Raw genomic sequence first — 24,875 nt, forward strand, 5'->3', positions numbered from 1 at the left:
TAACCCTAACCCTAACACTAACCCTTATGCAAACCTATCCTTAACCCTAACCCTAACCCTAACTTTAACCCTAACGCAAATCATACCTAACCCTAACACTAACCCTAACCCTAACGCATACCTAACCCTAACCCTAACCCTAACCCTAACGTAATCCAAACCTGAACCCTAACCCTAACCCTAACAATAACCCTAACACAAGCCTATACCTACACCTAACCCTATGCATACACCTAACCCTAACCCTAACACTAACTTAAACCTAACCCTAAGCCTAACCCTAACCCAACCCCTAACCCTAACCCTAACGCAACCTAACGCTAACCCTAACCCTAACTTTAACGCAAATCTAACCCTAAACTTAACGCTAACCATAAAAACCTAACGCTAACCCTAACCCTAACCCTAACCGTAACCCTAACCCTAACACAAACCTAACCCTAACTCTAACCCTTAACCTAACCCTAACCTTAAAACTAACCTTAACCCTAACCCTAACGCAAACCTAACCCTAACCATAACGCTAACACTAACCCTAGACCTAACCCTAACCATAACTTTAACCGTAACCCTAACCCTAACGCAAACCTAACCCTAACAGTAACCCTAACCCTAATCCAACCCTAATCCTAACCCTAACCCTTTCGCAAACCTAACCCTAACCCTAACCCTAACCCTAATGCAAACCTAACCCTAAACCTAACCGCAACACTAACCCTAACCCTAACGCAAACCTAACCCTAACCCTAACCCTAACTCTAAACGTAACGCAAACCTAAACCTAAATCTTAACCCTAAAACTAACCCTAACCCTAACGCATACCTAACCCTAACCCTAACCCTAACGCAACCTAAACTTAACCCTATCCCTAACCCTAACCCTAACACAAGCCTATCCCTAAAACTAACCCTATCCATAAACCTAACCTTAACCCTAACCTAACCTAACCCTAACCCTAACACTAACCCTAACCCTAACGCAAACCTAACCCTAACCCTAACCCTAACCTTAACGCAAATCTAAACCTAAACTTAACGCTAACCCTAAAACCCTAACACTAACCCTAACCCTAACCCTATACCCTAGCGCTATCCCTAACCCTAACCCTAACCGTAACCCTAACCCGAACGCAAACCTAACCCTAACCCTAGACCTAAACCTAACCCTAACCTTAAAACTAACCTTAACCCTAACCCTGACGCAAACCTAACCGTAACCCTAACCCTAACACTAACCCTAGACCTAACCCTAACCATAACCCTAACCGTAATCCTAACCCTAACGCAAACCTAACCCTAACATTAACCCTAACCCACACCCAACCCTAACCCTAACCCTAACCATAACCCTAACGCAAACCTAACCCTAACCATAACCCTAAAGCTAAACCTAAACTTAAAACTAACCTTAACCCTAACACTGACGCAAACCTAACGCTAAATCTAACTCTCACACTAACCCTAACCCTAAACCCTAACCCTAACCCTAAACCTAACCCTAAACCTAACGCAAACCTAACCGTAACCCTAACCCTAAATCCTAACCCTAACCCTAACTCTAACCCTAACCCTAACGCAAACCTAACCTTAACACTAAACCTAACCCTAACACTTACCCTAACCCTAACCCTAACGCAAACCTAACCCTAACCCTAACCCTAACCCTAAACCTAACGCAAACCTAACCCTAAATCCTAACCCTAACCCTAACCCTAACGCAAACCTTACCCTAATCCTAACCCTAACCATAACCCTAATGCAAACCTAACCCTAACCTTAACCCTAACCCTAAACCTAACGCAAACCTAACCCTAAATCCTAACACTAACCCTAACCCTAATGCAAACCTAACCCTAAACCTAACCCTAACCCCAACCCTAACCCTAACGCAAACCTAACCCTAAACCTAACCCTAACCCTAACCTTAAACCCTAACCCTAACCCTAACCCTAACGCAAACCTAACCGTAACCCTAATGCTAACACTAACCCTAGACCTAAGCCTAACCATAACCCTAACCGTAACCCTAACCTTAACGCAAACTTAACCCTAACATTAACCCTAACCCTAACCCAACCCTAACCCTAACCCTAACCCTAACGCAAACCTAACCTTAACCCTAACCCTAACCCTAACGCAAACCTAACCCTAAACCTAACCGTAATACTAACCCTAACCCTAACGCATACCTAACCCTAATCCTAACCCTAACTCTAAATCTATTGCAAACCTAACCCTAAATCCTAACCCTAACACTAACCCTAACCTTTACGCATACCTAACCCTAACCCTAAACCTAACGCAAACCTAAACTTAACCCTATCCCTAACCCTAACACTAACACAAGCCTATCCCTTAACCTAAACCTATCCATAAACCTAACCTTAAACCTAAACCTAACGTAACCCTAACCCTAACCCTAACCCTAACCCTAACGCAAACGTAACCCTAACCCTAACCCTAACCTTAACGCAAACCTAACCCTAAACTTAACGCTCACCTTAAAACCCTAACGCTAACCCTAACCTTAACCATGACCCTAAACCCTAGCGCTATACCTAACCCTAACCCTAACCCTAACGCAAACCTAACCCTAACCCTAACCTTAAACCTAACCCTAACCTTAAAATTAACCTTAACCCTAACCCTGACGCAAACCTAACCATAACCCTAACCCTAACACTATCCCTAGACTTAACCCTAACCATAACCCTAACCATAACCCTAACCCTAACGCAAACCTAACCCTAACATTAACCCTAACCCTAACCAAACCCTAACCCTAACCCTAACCCTAACCCTAACGCAAACCTAACCCTAACAATAACCCTAAAGCTAAACCTAAACTTAAAACTAACCATAAACCTAACCCTAACGCAAACCTAACGCTAACCCTAACTCTCACTCTAAACCTAACCCTAAACCCTAACACTAACCCTAACCCTATCCTTAAACCCTAACCCTAACCCTAACCCTAACCCTAACGCAAACCTACCCGTAAACCTAACCCTAAATCCTAACCCTAACCCTAACCATAACCATAACCCTAACCCTAACGCAAACCTAATCCTAAACTTAACGCTAACAATAAAACCCTAACGCTAACCCTAACCCTAACCCTAATCCAAATACAAACTTAACACTAAAACCCTAATGCTAACCCTAACCCTAACCGTAACCCTAATACAAACCTAACCCTAAACATAACCCTAACCCTAACCCTAACCCTAAACCCTAGCCCTATCCCTAAACCTAACCCTAACCCTAACCCTAATGGAAACATAATCCTAACCCTAACCCTAAAAGTAACGCAAACCTAACCCTAAACCTAACCCTAACCCTAACCCTAACCCTAAGACAAACCTAACCCTAACCCTAACCCTAACCCAAACCCTAACCTTAACCCTAACGCTAACCCTAACCCTAATGCAAACCTAACCCTAACCCTAACCCTAACCCTAACCCTAACCCTAAACCTAACGCAAACCTAACCCTAACCCTAAACCTAACGCAAACCTAACCCTAAATCATAACCCTAACCCTAACACTAACCCTAACCAAACCTAACCCTAACCCTAAACGTCACGCAAACCTAACCCTAAACCTAACCGTAACACTAACCCTAACCCTAACGCAAACCTAACCCTAACCCTAACCCTAACTCTAAACCTAACGCAAACCTAACACTAAATCCTAACCCTAACACTAACCCTAACCCTAACGCATACCTAACCCTAACCCTAACCCTATCGCATACCTAACCTTAACCCTAACCCTAACCCTAACCCTAACACAAGCCTATCCCTAAACCTAACCCTATCCATAAACCTAACCCTAACCCTAACCCTAACCTAACCCTAACCCTAACCCTAACCCTAACCCTAACCCTAACCCTAACGCAAACCTAACCCTAACCCTAACCCTAACCTTAACGCAAACCTAACCCTAAACTTAACGCTAACCATAAAATCCTAACGCTAACCCAAACCCTAACCCTAACCCTAACCCTAACCCAAACCCTAACCCTAAACCCTAGCCCTATCCCTAACCCTAACCATAACCGTAACCCTAACCCTAACGCAAACCCAACCTTAACCCTAACCCTAATCCTAACCCTAACCTTAAAACTAACCTTAAACCTAATCCTAACGCAAACCTAAACGTAACCCTAACCCTAACACTAACCCTAGACCTAACCCTAACCATAACTCTAACCGTAACCCTAACCCTAACGCAAACCTAACCCTAATATTAACCCTAACCCTAACCCAACCCTAACCCTAACCCTAACACTAACCCTAACGCAAACCTAACCCTAACTATAACCCTAAATCTAACCCTAAACATAAAACTAACCTTAAACCTAACCCTAACGCAAACCTAACCCTAACCCTAACACTAACCCTAACACTAAACCTAATGCCAACACAACCCTAACCCTAACCCTAATCCTAACCCTAACCCTAAACATAACCCTAATCCTAACCCTAACCCTGAACCCTAGCCCTATCCCTAACCCTAACCCTAACGTTAAACCTAATGGAAACATAACCCTAACCCTAACCCTAAAACTAACGCAAACCTAACCCTAAACCTTAACCCTAACGCTAACCCTAACCCTAATGCAAACCTAACCCTATCCCTAACCCTAACCCTAACCCTAACCCTAACGCAAACCTAATCCTAACTCTAACCCTTAACCTAACCCTAACCTTAAAACTAACCTTAACCCTAACCCTAACGCAAACCTAACCCTAACCCTAACGCTAACACTAACCCTAGACCTAACCCTAACCATAACCCTAACCGTAACCCTAACCCTAACGCAAACCTAACCCTAACAGTAACCCTAACCCTAACCCAACCATAACCCTAACCCTAACCCTAACCCTAACGCAAACCTAACCCTAACCCTAACCCTAAATCCTAACCCTAACCCTAACTCTAACCCTAACCCTAACGCAAACCTAACCCTAACACTAAACCTAACCCTAACCCTAACCCTAACCCTAACCCTAACCCTAACCCTAACGCAAACCTAACCCTAACCCTAATCCTAACCCTAAACCTAACGAAAACCTAACCCTAAATCCTAACCATAACCCTAACCCTAACGCAAACCTAACCCTAATCCTAACCCTAACCATAACCCTAATGCAAACCTAACCCTAACATTAACCCTAACCCTAAACCTAACGCAAACCTAACCCTAAATCCTAACCCTAACCCTAACCCTAATGCAAACCTAACCCTAAACCTAACCCTAACCCTAACCCTAACCCTAAAGCAAACCTAACCCTAAACCTAACCCTAAACCTAACCTTAAAACCTAACCCTATCCCTAACTCTAACGCAAACCTTACCGTAACCCTAACGCTAACACTAACCCTAGACCTAACCCTAACCATAACCCTAACCGTAACCCTAACCTTAACGCAAACTTAACCCTAACATTAACCCTAACCCTAACCCAACCCTAACCCTAACCCTAACCCTAACGCAAACCTAACCTTAACCCTAACCCTAACCCTAACGCAAACCTAACCCTAAACCTAACCGTAATACTAACCCTAACCCTAACGCATACCTAACCCTAATACTAACCCTAACTCTAAATCTATTGCAAACCTAACCCTAAATCCTAACCCTAACACTAACCCTAACCCTTACGCATACCTAAACCTAACCCTAACCCTAACGCAAACCTAAACTTAACCCTATCCCTAACCCTAACACTAACACAAGCCTATCCCTAAACCTAACCATATCCATAAACCTAACCTTAAACCTAAACCTAACGCAACCCTAACCCTAACCCTAACCCTAACCCTAACGCAAACGTAACCCTAACCCTAACCCTAACCTTAACGCAAACCTAACCCTAAACTTAACGCACACCCTAAAACCCTAACGCTAACCCTAACCCTAACCATGACCCTAAACCCTAGCGCTATCCCTAACCCTAACCCTAACCCTAACGCAAACCTAACCCTAACCCTAACCTTAAACCTAACCCTAACCTTAAAATTAACCTTAACCCTAACCCTGACGCAAACCTAACCGTAACACTAACCCTAACACTAACCCTAGACCTAACCCTAACCATAACCCTAACCGTAACCCTAACCCTAACGCAACCTAACTCTAACATTAACCCTAACCCTAACCCAACCCTAACCCTAACCCAAACCCTAACCCTAACGCAAACCTAACCCTAACCATAACCCTAAAGCTAAACCTAAACTTAAAACTAACCATAAACCTAACCCTAACGCAAACCTAACGCTAACCCTAACTCTCACTCTAAACCTAACCCTAAACCCTAACCCTAACCCTAACCCTATCCTTAAACCCTAACCCTAACCCTAACCATAACCCTAACGCAAACCTAACCCTAACCCTAAACCTAACGCAAACCTAACCCTAAATCCTAACCCTAACCCTAAACTAACCCTAACGCAAAACTAACCCTAAACCTAAACGTCACGCAAACCTAACCCTAAACGTAACCGTAACACTAACCCTAACCCTAACGCAAACCTAACCCTAACCCTAACCCTAACTCTAAACCTAACGCAAACCTAACACTAAATCCTAACCCTGACAGTAACCCTAACCCTAACGCATACCTAACCCAAACCCTAACCCTAACGCATACCTAACCTTAACCCTAACCCTAACCCTAACCCTTACACAAGCCTATCCCTAAACCTAACCCTATCCATAAACCTAACCCTAACCCTAACCCTAACCTAACCCTAACCCTAACCCTAACCCTAACCCTAACCCTAACCCTAAGCAAACCTAACCCTAACCCTAACCCTAACCTTAACGCAAACCTCACCCTAAACTTAACGCTAACCATAAAACCCTAACGCTAACCCAAACCCTAACCCTAACCCTAACCCTAACCCAAACCCTAACCCTAAACCCTAGCCCTATCCCTAACCCTAACCATAACCGTAACCCTAACCCTAACGCAAACCTAACCCTAACCCTAACCCTAATCCTAACCCTAACCTTAAAACTAACCTTAACCCTAATCCTAACGCAAACCTAAACGTAACCGTAACCCTAACACTAACCCTAGACCTAACCCTAACCATAACTCTAACCGTAACCCTAACCCTAACGCGAAACTAACCCTAATATTAACCCTAACCCTAACCCAACCCTAACCCTAACCCTAACACTAACCCTAACGCAAACCTAACCCTAACCATAACCCTAAATCTAACCCTAAACTTAAAACTAACCTTAACCCTAACCCTAACGCAAACCTAACCCTAACCCTAACACTAACCCTAACACTAAACCTAATGCCAACACAACTCTAACCCTAACCCTAATCCTAAACCTAACCCTAAACATAACCCTAACCCTAACCCTAACCCTGAACCCTAGCCCTATCCATAACCCTAACCCTAACCCTATCCCTAATGGAAACATAACCCTAACCCTAACACTAAAACTAACGCAAACCTAACCCTAAACCTAACCCTAACCCTAACACTAACCCTAACGTAAACGTAACCGTAACCCTAACCCTAACCCTAACCCTAACCCTAAGACAAACCTAACCCTAACCCTAAACCAAACCCTAACCTTAACCCTAACGCTAACCCTAACCCTAATGCAAACCCTAACCCTAAACCTAACCCTAACCTTAAAACTAACCTTAACCCTAACCCTGACGCAAACCTAACCGTAACCCTAACCCTAACACTAACCCTAGACCTAACCCTAACCATAACCCTAACCGTAATCCTAACCCTAACGCAAACCTAACCCTAACATTAACCCTAACCCAAAACCAACCCTAACCCTAACCCTAACCTTAACCCTAACGCAAACCTAACCCTAACCATAACCCTAAAGCTAAACCTAAACTTAAAACTAACCTTAACCCTAACACTAACGCAAACCTAACGCTAATTCTACCTCTCACACTAACCCTAACCCTAAACCCTAACCCTAACCCTAAACCTAACCCTAAACCTAACGCAAACCTAACCGTAACCCTAACCCTAAATCCTAACCCTAACCCTAACTCTAACCCTAACCCTAACGCAAACCTAACCCTAACTCTAACCTTAAACCTAACCCTAACCTTAAAACTAACCTTAACCCTAACCCTTACGCAAACCTAACCGTAACCCTCACCCTAACACTAACCCTAGACCTAACCCTAACCATAACCCTAACCGTAACCCTAACCCTAACGCAAACCTAACCCTAACATTAACCTTAACCCTAACCCTAACCCTACCCGTAAACCTAACCCTAAATCCAAACCCTAACCCTAACCATAACCCTAACCCTAACCCTAATCCTAACCCTACCCTAACGCAAACCTAACCCTAAATCCTAACCCTAACCCTAACCCTAACCCTAACCCTAACGCAAACCTAACCCTAAACCTAACCCTAACCTAACCCTAACCCTAACGCAAACGTAACACTAACCCTAACCCTAACCCTAACCCTAACTCTAAACCTAACGCAAACCTAACACTAAATCCTAACCCTGACACTAACCCTAACCCTAACGCATACCTAACCCAAACCCTAACCCTAACGCATACCTAACCTTAACCCTAACCCTAACCCTAACCCTTACACAAGCCTATCCCTAAACCTAACCCTATCCATAAACCTAACCCTAACCCTAACCCTAACCTAACCCTAACCCTAACCCTAACCCTAACCCTAACCCTAACCCTAAGCAAACCTAACCCTAACCCTAACCCTAACCTTAACGCAAACCTCACCCTAAACTTAACGCTAACCATAAAACCCTAACGCTAACCCAAACCCTAACCCTAACCCTAACCCTAACGCAAACCCTAACCCTAAACCCTAGCCCTATCCCTAACCCTAACCATAACCGTAACCCTAACCCTAACGCAAACCTAACCCTAACCCTAACCCTAATCCTAACCCTAACCTTAAAACTAACCTTAACCCTAATCCTAACGCAAACCTAAACGTAACCGTAACCCTAACACTAACCCTAGACCTAACCCTAACCATAACTCTAACCGTAACCCTAACCCTAACGCGAAACTAACCCTAATATTAACCCTAACCCTAACCCAACCCTAACCCTAACCCTAACACTAACCCTAACGCAAACCTAACCCTAACCATAACCCTAAATCTAACCCTAAACTTAAAACTAACCTTAACCCTAACCCTAACGCAAACCTAACCCTAACCCTAACACTAACCCTAACACTAAACCTAATGCCAACACAACTCTAACCCTAACCCTAATCCTAACCCTAACCCTAAACATAACCCTAACCCTAACCCTAAACCTGAACCCTAGCCCTATCCCTAACCCTAACCCTAACCCTATCCCTAATGGAAACATAACACTAACCCTAACACTAAAACTAACGCAATCCTAACCCTAAACCTAACCCTAACCCTAACACTAACCCTAACGTAAACGTAACCGTAACCCTAACCCTAACCCTAACCCTAACCCTAAGACAAACCTAACCCTAACCCTAAACCAAAACCTAACCTTAACCCTAACGCTAACCCTAACCCTAATGCAAACCCTAACCCTAAACCTAACCCTAACCTTAAAACTAACCTTAACCCTAACCCTGACGCAAACCTAACCGTAACCCTAACCCTAACACTAACCCTAGACCTAACCCTAACCATAACCCTAACCGTAATCCTAACCCTAACGCAAACCTAACCCTAACATTAACCCTAACCCAAAACCAACCCTAACCCTAACCCTAACCTTAACCCTAACGCAAACCTAACCCTAACCATAACCCTAAAGCTAAACCTAAACTTAAAACTAACCTTAACCCTAACACTAACGCAAACCTAACGCTAATTCTAACTCTCACACTAACCCTAACCCTAAACCCTAACCCTAACCCTAAACCTAACCCTAAACCTAACGCAAACCTAACCGTAACCCTAACCCTAAATCCTAACCCTAACCCTAACTCTAACCCTAACTCTAACGCAAACCTAACCCTAACTCTAACCTTAAACCTAACCCTAACCTTAAAACTAACCTTAACCCTAACCCTGACGCAAACCTAACCGTAACCCTAACCCTAACACTAACCCTAGACCTAACCCTAACCATAACCCTAACCGTAACACTAACCCTAACGCAAACCTAACCCTAACATTAACCTTAACCCTAACCCTAACCCTACCCGTAAACCTAACCCTAAATCCAAACCCTAACCCTAACCCTAACCCTAACCCTAACCCTAACTTAAACCTAACCCTAAGCCTAACCCTAACCCAACCCCTAACCCTAACCCTAACGCAACCTAACGCTAACCCTAACCCTAACCTTAACGCAAATCTAACCCTAAACTTAACGCTAACCATAAAACACTAACGCTAACCTTAACCCTAACCCTAACCGTAACACTAACCCTAACGCAAACCTAATCCTAACTCTAACCCTTAACCTAACCCTAACCTTAAAACTAACCTTAACCCTAACCCTAACGCAAACCTAACCCTAACCCTAACGCTAACACTAACCCTAGACCTAACCCTAACCATAACCCTAACCGTAACCCTAACCCTAACGCAAACCTAACCCTAACAGTAACCCTAACCCTAACCCAACCATAACCCTAACCCTAACCCTAACCCTAACGCAAACCTAACCCTAACCCTAACCCTAAATCCTAACCCTAACCCTAACTCTAACCCTAACCCTAACGCAAACCTAACCCTAACACTAAACCTAACCCTAACCCTAACCCTAACCCTAACCCTAACCCTAACGCAAACCTAACCCTAACCCTAACCCTAACCCTAAACCTAACGAAAACCTAACCCTAAATCCTAACCATAACCCTAACCCTAACGCAAACCTAACCCTAATCCTAACCCTAACCATAACCCTAATGCAAACCTAACCCTAACCTTAACCCTAACCCTAAACCTAACGCAAACCTAACCCTAAATCCTAACCCTAACCCTAACCCTAATGCAAACCTAACCCTAAACCTAACCCTAAACCTAACCCTAACCCTAACGCAAACCTAACCCTAAACCTAACCCTAAACCTAACCTTAAACCCTAACCCTAACCCTAACTCTAACGCAAACCTAACCGTAACCCTAACGCTAACACTAACCCTAGACCTAACCCTAACCATAACCCTAACCGTAACCCTAACCTTAACGCAAACTTAACCCTAACATTAACCCTTACCCTAACCCAACCCTAACCCTAACCCTAACCCTAACGCAAACCTAACCTTAACCCTAACCCTAACCCTAACGCAAACCTAACCCTAAACCTAACCGTAATACTAACCCTAACCCTAACGCATACCTAACCCTAATACTAACCCTAACTCTAAATCTATTGCAAACCTAACCCTAAATCCTAACCCTAACACTAACCCTAACCCTTACGCATACCTAAACCTAACCCTAACCCTAACGCAAACCTAAACTTAACCCTATCCCTAACCCTAACACTAACACAAGCCTATCCCTAAACCTAACCATATCCATAAACCTAACCTTAAACCTAAACCTAACGCAACCCTAACCCTAACCCTAACCCTAACCCTAACGCAAACGTAACCCTAACCCTAACCCTAACCTTAACGCAAACCTAACCCTAAACTTAACGCTCACCCTAAAACCCTAACGCTAACCCTAACCCTAACCATGACCCTAAACCCTAGCGCTATCCCTAACCCTAACCCTAAACCTAACGCAAACCTAACCCTAACCCTAACCTTAAACCTAACCCTAACCTTAAAATTAACCTTAACCCTAACCCTGACGCAAACCTAACCGTAACCCTAACCCTAACACTAACCCTAGACCTAACCCTAACCATAACCCTAACCGTAACCCTAACCCTAACGCAACCTAACCATAACATTAACCCTAACCCTAACCCAACCCTAACCCTAACCCTAACCCTAACCCTAACGCAAACCTAACCCTAACCATAACCCTAAAGCTAAACCTAAACTTAAAACTAACCATAAACCTAACCCTAACGCAAACCTAACGCTAACCCTAACTCTCACTCTAAACCTAACCCTAAACCCTAACCCTAACCCTAACCCTAACCTTAACGCAAACCTAACCCTAAACTTAACGCTCACCATAAAACCCTAACGCTAACCCTAACCCTAACCATGACCCTAAACCCTAGCGCTATCTCTAACCCCAACCCTAACCCTAACGCAAACCTAACCCTAACCCTAACCTTAAACCTAACCCTAACCTTAAAATTAACCTTAACCCTAACCCTGACGCAAACCTAACCGTAACCCTAACCCTAACACTAACCCTAGACCTAACCCTAACCATAACCCTAACCGTAACCCTAACCCTAACGCAACCTAACCCTAACATTAACCCTAACCCTAACCCAACCCTAACCCAAACCCTAACACTAACCCTAACGCAAACCTAACCCTAACCATAACCCTAAATCTAACCCTAAACTTAAAACTAACCTTAACCCTAACCCTAACGCAAACCTAACCCTAACCCTAACACTAACCCTAACACTAAACCTAATGCCAACACAACTCTAACCCTAACCCTAATCCTAACCCTAACCCTAAACATAACCCTAACCCTAAACCTAACCCTGAACCCTAGCCCTATCCCTAACCCTAACCCTAACCCTATCCCTAATGGAAACATAACCCTAACCCTAACACTAAAACTAACGCAAACCTAACCCTAAACCTAACCCTAACCCTAACACTAACCCTAACGTAAACGTAACCGTAACCCTAACCCTAACCCTAACCCTAACCTTAACCCTAACGCTAACCCTAACCCTAATGCAAACCCTAACCCTAAACCTAACCCTAACCTTAAAACTAACCTTAACCCTAACCCTGACGCAAACCTAACCGTAACCCAACCCTAACACTAACCCTAGACCTAACCCTAACCATAATCCTAACCGTAATCCTAACCCTAACGCAAACCTAACCCTAACATTAACCCTAACCCAAAACCAACCCTAACCCTAACCCTAACCTTAACCCTAACGCAAACCTAACCCTAACCATAACCCTAAAGCTAAACCTAAACTTAAAACTAACCTTAACCCTAACACTAACGCAAACCTAACGCTAATTCTAACTCTCACACTAACCCTAACCCTAAACACTAACCCTAACCCTAAACCTAACCCTAAACCTAACGCAAACCTAACCGTAACCCTAACCCTAAATCCTAACCCTAACCCTAACTCTAACCCTAACCCTAACGCAAACCTAACCCTAACTCTAACCTTAAACCTAACCCTAACCTTAAAACTAACCTTAACCCTAACCCTGACGCAAACCTAACCGTAACCCTAACCCTAACACTAACCCTAGACCTAACCCTAACCATAACCCTAACCGTAACCCTAACCCTAACCAAACCTAACCCTAACATTAACCTTAACCCTAACCCTAACCCTACCCGTAAACCTAACCCTAAATCCAAACCCTAACCCTAACCATAACCCTAACCCTAACCCTAATCCTAACCCTACCCTAACGCAAACCTAACCCTAAATCCTAACCCTAACCCTAACCCTAACCCTAACCCTAACCCTAACCCTAACGCAAACCTAACCCTAAACCTAACCCTAACCTAACCCTAACCCTAACGCAAACGTAACACTAACCCTAACCCTAACCCTAACCCTAACACAAACCTAACCCTTACCCTAACCCTAACCCTAACCCTAACCCTAAACCTAACCCTAATCCTAACCCTAATGCAAACCTAACCCTAACACTAACCCTAACCCAAACCCTAACGCAAACGTAACCCTAAACCTAAACCTAACCCTAACCGTAACCCTAACGCAAACCTAACCCTAACCCTAACCCTAACCCTAAACCTAACCCTAACTCTAACCCTAATGGAAACATAACCCTAACCCTAACCCTAAAACTAACGCAAACCTAACCCTAAACCTAACCCTAACCCTAACACTAACCCTAACGTAAAAGTAACCGTAACCCTAACCCTAACCCTAACCCTAACCCTAAGACAAACCTAACCCTAACCCTAACCCAAACCCTAACCTTAACCCTAACGCTAAACCTAACCCTAATGCAAACCTAACCCTAACCCTAACCCTAACCCTAACCCTAATCCTAACGCAAACCTAACCCTAACCCTAAACCTAACGCAAACCTAACCAAAAATCCTAACCCTAACCCTAACCCTAATGCAAACCTAACCCTAACCCTAAACGTCACGCAAACCTAACCCTAAACCTAACCGTAACACTAACCCTAACCCTAACTCAAACCTAACCCTAACCCTAACCCTAACTCTAAACCTAACGCAAACCTAACACTAAATCCTAACCCTAACACTAACCCTAACCCTAACGCATACCTAACCCTAACCAACCCTAACGCATACCTAACCTTAACCCTAACCCTAACCCTAACCCTAACACAAGCCTATCCCTAAACCTAACCCTATCCATAAACGTAACCCTAACCCTAAACCTAACCTAACCCTAACCCTAACCCTAACCCTAACCCTAACCCTAACGCAAACCTAACCCTAACCCTAACCCTAACCTTAACGCAAACCTAACCCTAAACTTAACGCTAACCATAAAACCCTAACGTTAACCCTAACCCTAACCCTAACCCTAACCCTAACCCAAACCCTAACCCTAAACCCTAGCCCTATCCCTAACCCTAACCATAACCGTAACCCTATCCCAACGCAAACCTAACCCTAACCCTAACCCTAATCCTAACCCTAACCTTAAAACTAACCTTAACCCTAATCCTAACGCAAACCTAAACGTAACCCTAACCCTAACACTAACCCTAGACCTAACCCTAACCATAACTCTAACCGTAACCCTAACCCTAACGCAAACCTAACCCTAATATTAACCCTAACCCTAACCCAACCCTAACCCTAACCCTAACACTAACCCTAACGCAAACCTAACCCTAACCATAACCCTAAATCTAACCCTAAACTTAAAACTAACCTTAACCCTAACCCTAACGCAAACCTAACCCTAACCCTAACACTAACCCTAACACTAAACCTAATGCCAACACAACCCTAACCCTAACCCTAATCCTAACCCTAACCCTAAACATAACCCTAACCCTAACCCTAACCCTGAACCCTAGCCCTATCCCTAACCCTAACCCTAACCCTAACCCTAATGGAAACATAACCCTAACCCTAACCCTAAAACTAACGCAAACCTAACCCTAAACCTAACCCTAACCCTAACACTAACCCTAACGTAAACGTAACCATAAACCTAACCCTAACCCTAACCCTAACCCTAAGACAAACCTAACCCTAACCCTAACCCAAACCCTAACCTTAACCCTAACGCTAACCCTAACCCTAATGCAAACCTAACCCTATCCCTAACCCTAACCCTAACCCTAACCCTAACGCAAACCTAACCCTAACCCTAAACCTAACGCAAACCTAACCCTAAATCCTAACCCTAACCCTAACCCTAACGCAAACCTAACCCTAACACTAAACCTCACGCAAACCTAACCCTAAATCCTAACCCTAACCCTAACCCTAACCCTAACGCAAACCTACCCTAAACCTAACCATAACCCTAACCCTAACCCTAACGCAAACCTAACCCTAACCCTAACCCTAACCCTAACACAAACCTAAACCTAACCCTAACACTAACCCTTATGCAAACCTATCCTTAACCCTAACCCTAACCCTAACTTTAACCCTAACGCAAATCTTACCTAACCCTAACACTAACCCTAACCCTAATGCATACCTAACCCTAATCCTAACCCTAAACCTAACGCAATCCAAACCTGAACCCTAACCCTAACCCTAACAATAACCCTAACACAAGCCTATCCCTACACCTAACCCTATGCATACACCTAACACTAACCCTAACCCTAACTTAAACCTAACCCTAAGCCTAACCCTAACCCAACCCCTAACCCTAACCCTAACGCAACCTAACGCTAACCCTAACCCTAACCTTAACGCAAATCTAACCCTAAACTTAAGGCTAACCATAAAACCCTAACGCTAACCCTAACCCTAACCCTAACCGTAACCCTAACCCTAACGCAAACCTAACCCTAACTCTAACCCTTAACCAAAACCTAACCTTAAAACTAAACTTAACCCTAACCCTAACGCAAACCTAACCCTAACCCTAACGCTAACACTAACCCTAGACCTAACCCTAACCAAAACCCTAACCGTAACCCTAACCCTACCGCAAACCTAACCCTAACAGTAACCCTAACCCTAACCCAACCATAACCCTAACCCTAACCCTATCGCAAACCTAACCCTAACCCTAACCCTAACCCTAACGCAAACCTAACCCTACACCTAACCGCAACACTAACCCTAACCCTAAGGCAAACCTAACCCTAACCCTAACCCTAACTCTAAACCTAACGCAAACCTAACCCTAAATCCCAACCCTAAAACTAACCCTAACCCTAACGCATACCTAACCCTAACCCTAACCCTAACGCAACCTAAATTTAACCCTATCCCTAACCCTAATTCTAACACAAGCCTATCCCTAAAACTAACCCTATCCATAAACCTAACCATAACCCTAAACCTAACCTAACCCTAACCCTAACACTAACCCTAACCCTAACGCAAACCTAACCCTAACCCTAACCCTAACCTTAACGCAAACCTAAACCTAAACTTAACGCTAACCCTAAAACCCTAACGCTAACCCTAACCCTAACCCTAAACCCTAGCGCTATCCCTAACCCTAACCCTAACCGTAACCCTAACCCGAACGCAAACCTAACCCTAACCCTAAACCTAAACCTAACCCTAACCTTAAACCTAACCTTAACCCTAACCCTGACGCAAACCTAACCGTAACCCTAACCCAAACACTAACCCTAGACCTAACCCTAATCATAACGCTAACCATAATCCTAACCCTAACGCAAACCTAACCCTAACATTAACCCTAACCCAAACCCAACCCTAACCCTAACCCTAACCTTAACCCTAACGCAAACCTAACCCTAACCATAACCCTAAAGCTAAACCTAAACTTAAAACTAACCTTAACCCTAACACTAACGCAAACATAACGCTAATTCTAACTCTCACTCTAACCCTAACCCTAAAACCTAAACCTAACCCTAAACCTAACCCTAATCCTAACGCAAACCTAACCCTAACCCTAACCCTAACCTTAACGCAAACCTAACCCTAAAATTAACGCTAACCATAAAATCCTAACGCTAACCCTAACCCTAACCATAACCCTAACCCAAACCCTAACCCTAAACCTTGCCCTATCCCTAACCCTAACCATAACCGTAACCCTAACCCTAACGCAAACCTAACCCTAACCCTAACCCTAATCCTAACCCTAACCTTAAAACTAACCTTAACGCTAATCCTAACGCAAACCTAACCCTAACCCTAACACTAACCCTAACACTAAACCTAACGCCAACCTAACTCTAACCCTAACCCTAATTCTAACCCTAAACCTAAACATAACCCTAACCCTAACCCTAACCCTAAACCCTAGCCCTATCCCTAACCCTAACCCTAACCCTAACCCTAATGGAAACATAACCCTAACCCTAACCCTAAAACTAACGCAAACCTAACCCTAAACCTAACCATAACCCTAACCCTAACCCTAACGCAAACCTAACCCTAACCCTAACCCTAACCCTAACACAAACCTTACCCTAACCCTAAAGCTAACCCTAAACTTAAAACTAACCTTAACCCGAACCCTAACGCAAACCTAACCATAACCCTAACACTAACCCTAACACTAAACCTAACGCCAACCTAACACTAACCCTAACCCTAACCTTAACACAAACCTAACCCTAACCCTAGCACTAACCCTTATGCAAACCTATCCTTAACCCTAACCGTAACCCTAACTTTAACCCTAACGCAAATCTTACCTAACCCTAACCCTAACCCTAAACCTAACGCAATCCAAACCTGAACCCTAACCCTAACCCTAACAATAACCCTAACACAAGCCTATCCCTACACCTAACCCTATGCATACACCTAACCCTAACCCTAACCCTAACTTAAACCTAACCCTAAGCCTAACGCTAACCCAACCCCTAACCCTAACCCTAACGCAACCTAACGCTAACCCTAACCCTAACCTTAACGCAAATCTAACCCTAAACTTAACGCGAACCATAAAACCCTAACGCTAACCCTAACCATAACCCTAACCGTAACCCTAACCCTAACGCAAACCTAACCCTAACTCTAACCCTTAACCTAACCCTAACCTTAAAACTAACCTTAACCCTAACCCTAACGCAAAACTAACCCTAACCCTAACGTTAACACTAACCCTAGACCTAACCCTAACCATAACTTTAACCGTAACCCTAACCCTAACGCAAACCTAACACTAACAGTAACCCTAACCCTAACCCAACACTAACCCTAACCCTAACCCTTTCGCAAACCTAACCCTAACCCTAACCCTAACCCTAACGCAAACCTAACCCTAAACCTAACCGCAACACTAACCCTAACCCTAACGCAAACCTAACCCTAACCCTAACACTAACTCTAAACGTAACGCAAACCTAACCCTAAGTCCTAACCCTAAAACTAACCCTAACCCTAACGCATACCTAACCATAACCCTAACCCTAACGCAACCTAAACTTAACCCTATCCCTAACCCTAACCCTAACACAAGCCTATTCCTAAAACTAACCCTATCCATAAACCTAACCCTAACCCTAAACCTAACCTAACCCTAACCCTAACCCTAACACTAACCCTAACCCTAACGCAAACCAAACCCTAACCCTGACCCTAACCTTAACGCAAACCTAAACTTAAACTTAACGCTAACCCTAAAACCCTAACACTAACCCTAACCCTAACCCTATACCCTAGCGCTATCCCTAACCCTAACCCTAACCGTAACCCTAACCCGAACGCAAACCTAACCCTAATCCTAACCCTAAACATAACCCTAACCTTAAAACTAACCTTAACCCTAACCCTGACGCAAACCTAACCGTAACCCTAACCCTAACACTAACCCTAGACCTAATTCTAACCATAACCCTAACCGTAATCCTAACCCCAACGCAAACCTAACCCTAACATTAACCCTAACCCAAAACCAACCCTAACCCTAACCCTAACCTTAACCCTAACGCAAACCTAATCCTAACCATAACCCTAAAGGTAAACCTAAACTTAAAACTAACCTTAACCCTAACACTAACGCAAACCTAACGGTAATTCTAACTCTCACACTAACCCTAACCCTAAACCCTAACCCTAACCCTAACCCTAACCCAAACCTAACGCAAACCTAACCGTAACCCTAACCCTAAATCCTAACCCTAACCCTAACTCTAACCCTAACCCTAACGCAAACCTAACCCTAACTCTAACCTTAAACCTAACCCTAACCTTAAAACTAACCTTAACCCTAACCCTGACGCAAACTTAACCGTAACCCTAACCCTAACACTAACCCTAGAACTAACCCTAACCATAACCCTAACCGTAACCCTAACCCTAACGCAAACCTAACCCTAACATTAACCTTAACCCTAACCCTAACCCTACCCGTAAACCTAACCCTAAATCCAAACCCTAACCCTAACCATAACCCTAACCCTAACCCTAATCCTAACCCTACCCTAACGCAAATCTAACCCTAAATCCTAACCCTAACCCTAACCCTAACCCTAACCCTAACGCAACCTAAACTTAACCCTATCCCAACCCTAACCCTAACACAAGCCTATCCCTAAAACTAACCCTATCCATAAACCTAAACCTAACCCTAAACCTAACCTAACCCTAACCCTAACCCTAACCCTAACCCTAACCCTAATGGAAACATAACCCTAACCCTAACCCTAAAACTAACGCAAACCTAACCCTAAAACTAACCCTAACCCTAACACTAACCCTAACGTAAACGTAACCGTAACCCTAACCCTAACCCTAACCCTAACCCTAACCCTAAGACAAACCTAACCCTAACCCTAACCCAAACCATAACCTTAACCCTAACGCTAACGCTAACCCTAATGCAAACCTAACCCTATCCCTAACCATAACCCTAACCCTAACCCTAACGCAAACCTAACCATAACCCTAAACCTAACGCAAACCTAACCCTAAATCCTAACCCTAACCCTAACCCTAACGCAAACCTAACCCTAACCCTAAACCTAACGCAAACCTAACCCTAAACCTAACCGTAACCCTAACCCTAACCCTAACGCAAACCTAACCCTAACCCGAACCCTAACCCTAACACAAACCTAACCCTAACCCTAACACTAACCCTTATGCAAACCTATCCTTAACCCTAACCCTAACCCTAACTTTAACCCTAACGCAAATCTTACCTAACCCTAACACTAACCCAAACCCTAACGCATACCTAACCCTAACCCTAACCCTAACCCTAACGCAATCCAAATCTGAACCCTAACCCTAACCCTAACAATAACCCTAACACAAGCCTATCCCTACACCTAACCCTATGCATAAACCTAACCCTAACCCTAACCCTAACTTAAACCTAACCCTAAGCCTAACCCTAACCCAACCCCTAACCCTAACCTTAACGCAACCTAACGCTAACCCTAACCCTAACCTTAACGCAAATCTAACCCTAAACTTAACGCTAACCATAAAACCCTAACGCTAACCCTAACCCTAACCTTAACCCTAAACCCTAGCCCTATCCCTAAACCTAACCCTAACCCTAACCCTTAACCTAACCCTAACCTTAAAACTAACCTTAACCCTAACCCTAACGCAAACCTAACCCTAACTCTAACCCTAAACCTAACCCTAACCTTAAAACTAACCTTAACCCTAACCCTAACGCAAACCTAACCCTAACCCTAACCCTAACCCTAACGCAAACCTAACCCTAAACCTAACCGCAACACTAACCCTAACCCTAACGCAAACCTAACCCTAACCCTAACCCTAACTATAAACCTAACGCAAACCTAACCCTAAATCCTAACGCTAAAACTAACCCTAACCCTAACGCATACCTAACCCTGACCCTAACCCTAACGCAACCTAAACTTAACCCTATCCCTAACCCTAACCCTAACACAAGCCTATCCCTAAAACTAACCCTATCCATAAACCTAAACCTAACCCTAAACCTAACCTAACCCTTACCCTAACACTAACCCTAACCCTAACGCAAACCTAACCCTAAACCTAACCTTAACGCAAACCTAAACCTAAACTTAATGCTAACCCTAAAACCCTAACGCTAACCCTAACCCTAACCCTAAACCCCAGCGCTATCCCTAACCCTAACCCTAACCGTAACCCTAACCCGAACGCAAACCTAACCCTAACCCTAACCCTAAACCTAACCCTAACCTTAAACCTAACCTTAACCCTAACCCTGATGCAAACCTAACCGTAACCCTAACCCTAACACTAACCCTAGACCTAACCCTAACCATAACCCTAACCGTAATCCTAACCCTAACGCAAACCTAACCCTAACATTAACCCTAACCCAAACCCAACCCTAACCCTAACCCTAACCTTAACCCTAACGCAAACCTAACACTAACCATAACCCTAAAGCTAAACCTAAACTTATAACTAACCTTAACCCTAACACTAACGCAAACCTAACGCTGATTCTAACTCTCACTCTAACCCTAACCCTAAACCCTAACCCTAACCCTAAACCTAACCCTAAACCTAACGCAAACCTAACCGTAACCCTAACCCTAAATCCTAACCCTAACCCTAACTCTAACCCTAACCCTAACGCAAACCTAACCCTAACACTAAACCTAACCCTAAACGTAACCCTAACCCTAACCCTAACCCTAACCCTAACGCAAACCTAAACCCTAACCCTAACCCTAACACTAAACCTAACGCAAACCTAACCCTAAATCCTAACCCTAACCCTAACCCTAACGCAAACCTAACCCTAATCCTAACCCTAACCATAACCCTAACGCAAACCTAACCCTAACCTTAACCCTAACCCTAAACCTAACGCAAACCTAACCCTAAATCCTAACCCTAACCCTAACCCTAATGCAAACCTAACCCTAAACCTAACCCTAACCCTAACCCTAACGCAAACCTAACCCTAAACCTAACCAAAACCCTAAACTTAAACCCTAAAACTAACCCTAACCCTAACGCAAACCTAACCGTAACCCTAACGCTAACACTAACCCTAGACCTAAGCCTAACCATAACCCTAACCGTAACCCTAAACTTAACGCAAACCTAACCCTAACATTAACCCTAACCCTAACCCAACCCTAACCCTAACCCTAACCCTAACGCAAACCTAACCTTAACCCTAACCCTAACCCTAACGCAAACCTAACCCTAAACCTAACCGTAATACGAACCCTAAACCTAACGCATACCTAACCCTAATCCTAACCCTAACTCTAAATCTACTGCAAACCTAAGCCTAAATCCTAACCCTAACACTAACTCTAACCCTTACGCATACCTAACCCTAACCCTAACCCTAACGCAAACCTAAACTTAACCCTATCCCTAACCCTAACACTAACACAAGCCTATCCCTAAACCTATCCCTATCCATAAACCTAACCTTAACCCTAAACCTAACCTAACCCTAACCCTAACCCTAACCCTAACCCTAACGCAAACGTAACCCTAACCCTAACCCTAACCTTAAAGCAAACCTAACCCTAAACTTAACGCTCACCCTAAAACCCTAACGCTAACCCTAACCCTAACCATGACCCTAAACCCTAGCGCTATCCCTAACCCTAACCCTAAAGCAAACCTAACCCTAACCCTAACCTTAAACCTAACCCTAACGTTAAAATTAACCTTAACCCTAACCCTGACGCAAAACTAACCGTAAACCTAACCCTAACACTAACCCTAGACCTAACCCTAACCATAACCGTAACCGTAACCCTAACCCTAACGCAACCTAAGCCTAAAATTAACCCTAACCCTAACCCAACCCTAACCCTAACCCTAACCCTAACCCTCACGCAAACCTAAACCTAACCATAAACCTAAAGCTAAACCTAAACTTAAAACTAACCATAACCCTAACCCTAACGCAAACCTAACGCTAACCCTAACTCTCACTCTAACCCTAACCCTAAACCCTAACCCTAACCCTAACCCTATCCTTAAACCCTAACCCTAACCCTAACCCTAACCCTAACGCAAACCTACCCGTAAACCTAACCCTAAATCCTATCCCTAACCCTAACCATAAACCTAACCCTAACCCTAACGCAAACCTAATCCTAAACTTAACGCTAACCCTAAAACCCTAACGCTAACCCTAACCCTATCCCTAACCCAAATACAAACCTAACCCTAAAACACTAACGCTAACCCTAACCCTAACCGCAACCCTAATACAAACCTAACCCTAAACATAACCCTAACCTTAACCCTAACCCTAAACCCTAGCCCTATCCCTAAACCTAACCCTAACCCTAACCCTAATGGAAACATAACCCTAACCCTAACCCTAAAACTAACGCAAACCTAAACCTAAACCTAACCCTAACCCTAACACTAACCCTAACGTAAACGTAACAATAACCCAAACCCTAACACTAACCCTAACCCTAACCCTAAGACAAACCTAACCCTAACCCTAACCAAAACCCTAACCTTAACCCTAACGCTAACCCTAACCCTAATGCAAACCTAACCCTAACCCTAACCCTAACCCTAACCCTAACGCAAACCTAACCCTAACCCTAAACTTAACGCAAACCTAACCCTAAATCCTAACCCTAACCCTAACCCTAACCCTAACGCAAACCTAACCCTAACCCTAAATTCACGCATACCTAACCCTAAACCTAACGGTAACACTAACCCTAACCCTAACGCAAACCTAACCCTAACACTAACCCTAACTCTAAACCTAACGCAAACCTAACACTAAATCCTAACCCTAACACTAACCCTAACCCTAACGCATACCTAACCCTAACCCTAACCCTAACGCATACCTAACCCTAACCCTAACCCTAACACTAACACAAGCCTATCCCTAAACCTATCCCTATCCATAAACCTATCCCTAACCCTAACCCTAACCTAACCCTAACCCTAACCCTAACCCTAACCCTAACCCTAATGCAAACCTAACCCTAACCCTAACCTTAACGCAAACCTAACACTAAACTTAACGCTATCCATAAAACCCTAACGCTAACCCTAACCCTAACCCTAACCCTAACCCTAACCCAAACCCTAACCCTAAACCTAGCCCTATCCCTAACCCTAACCATAACCGTAACCCTAACCCTAACGCAAACCTAACCCTAACCCTAACCCTAATCCTAACCCTAACCTTAAAACTAACCTTAACCCTAATCCTAACGCAAACCTAACCGTAACCCTAACCCTAACACTAACCCTAGACCTAACCCTAACTATGCCGCTAACCGTAACCCTAACCCTAACGCAAACCTAACCCTAACATTAACCCTAACCCTAACCCAAGCCTAACCCTAACCCTAACACTAACCCTAACGCAACCTAACCCTAACCATAACCCTAAAGCTAACCCTAAACTTAAAACTAACCTTAACCCTAACCCTAACGCAAACCTAACCCTAACCCTAACACTAACCCTAACACTAAACCTAACGCCAACCTAACCCTAACCCTAACCCTAATCCTAACCCTAACCCTAAACATAACCCTAACCCTAACCCTAACCCTAAACCCGAGCCCTATCCCTAACCCTAACCCTAACCCTAACCCTAACCCTAATGGAAACATAACCCTAACCCTAACCCTAAAACTAACGCAAACCTAACCCTAAACCTAACCCTAACCCTAACAC

This window comes from Rhinolophus sinicus, chromosome 15 (assembly GCF_057876585.1).
Source record: "Rhinolophus sinicus isolate RSI-liver-muscle chromosome 15, RSI-T2T, whole genome shotgun sequence".
NCBI classification, from domain to species: domain Eukaryota; kingdom Metazoa; phylum Chordata; class Mammalia; order Chiroptera; family Rhinolophidae; genus Rhinolophus; species Rhinolophus sinicus.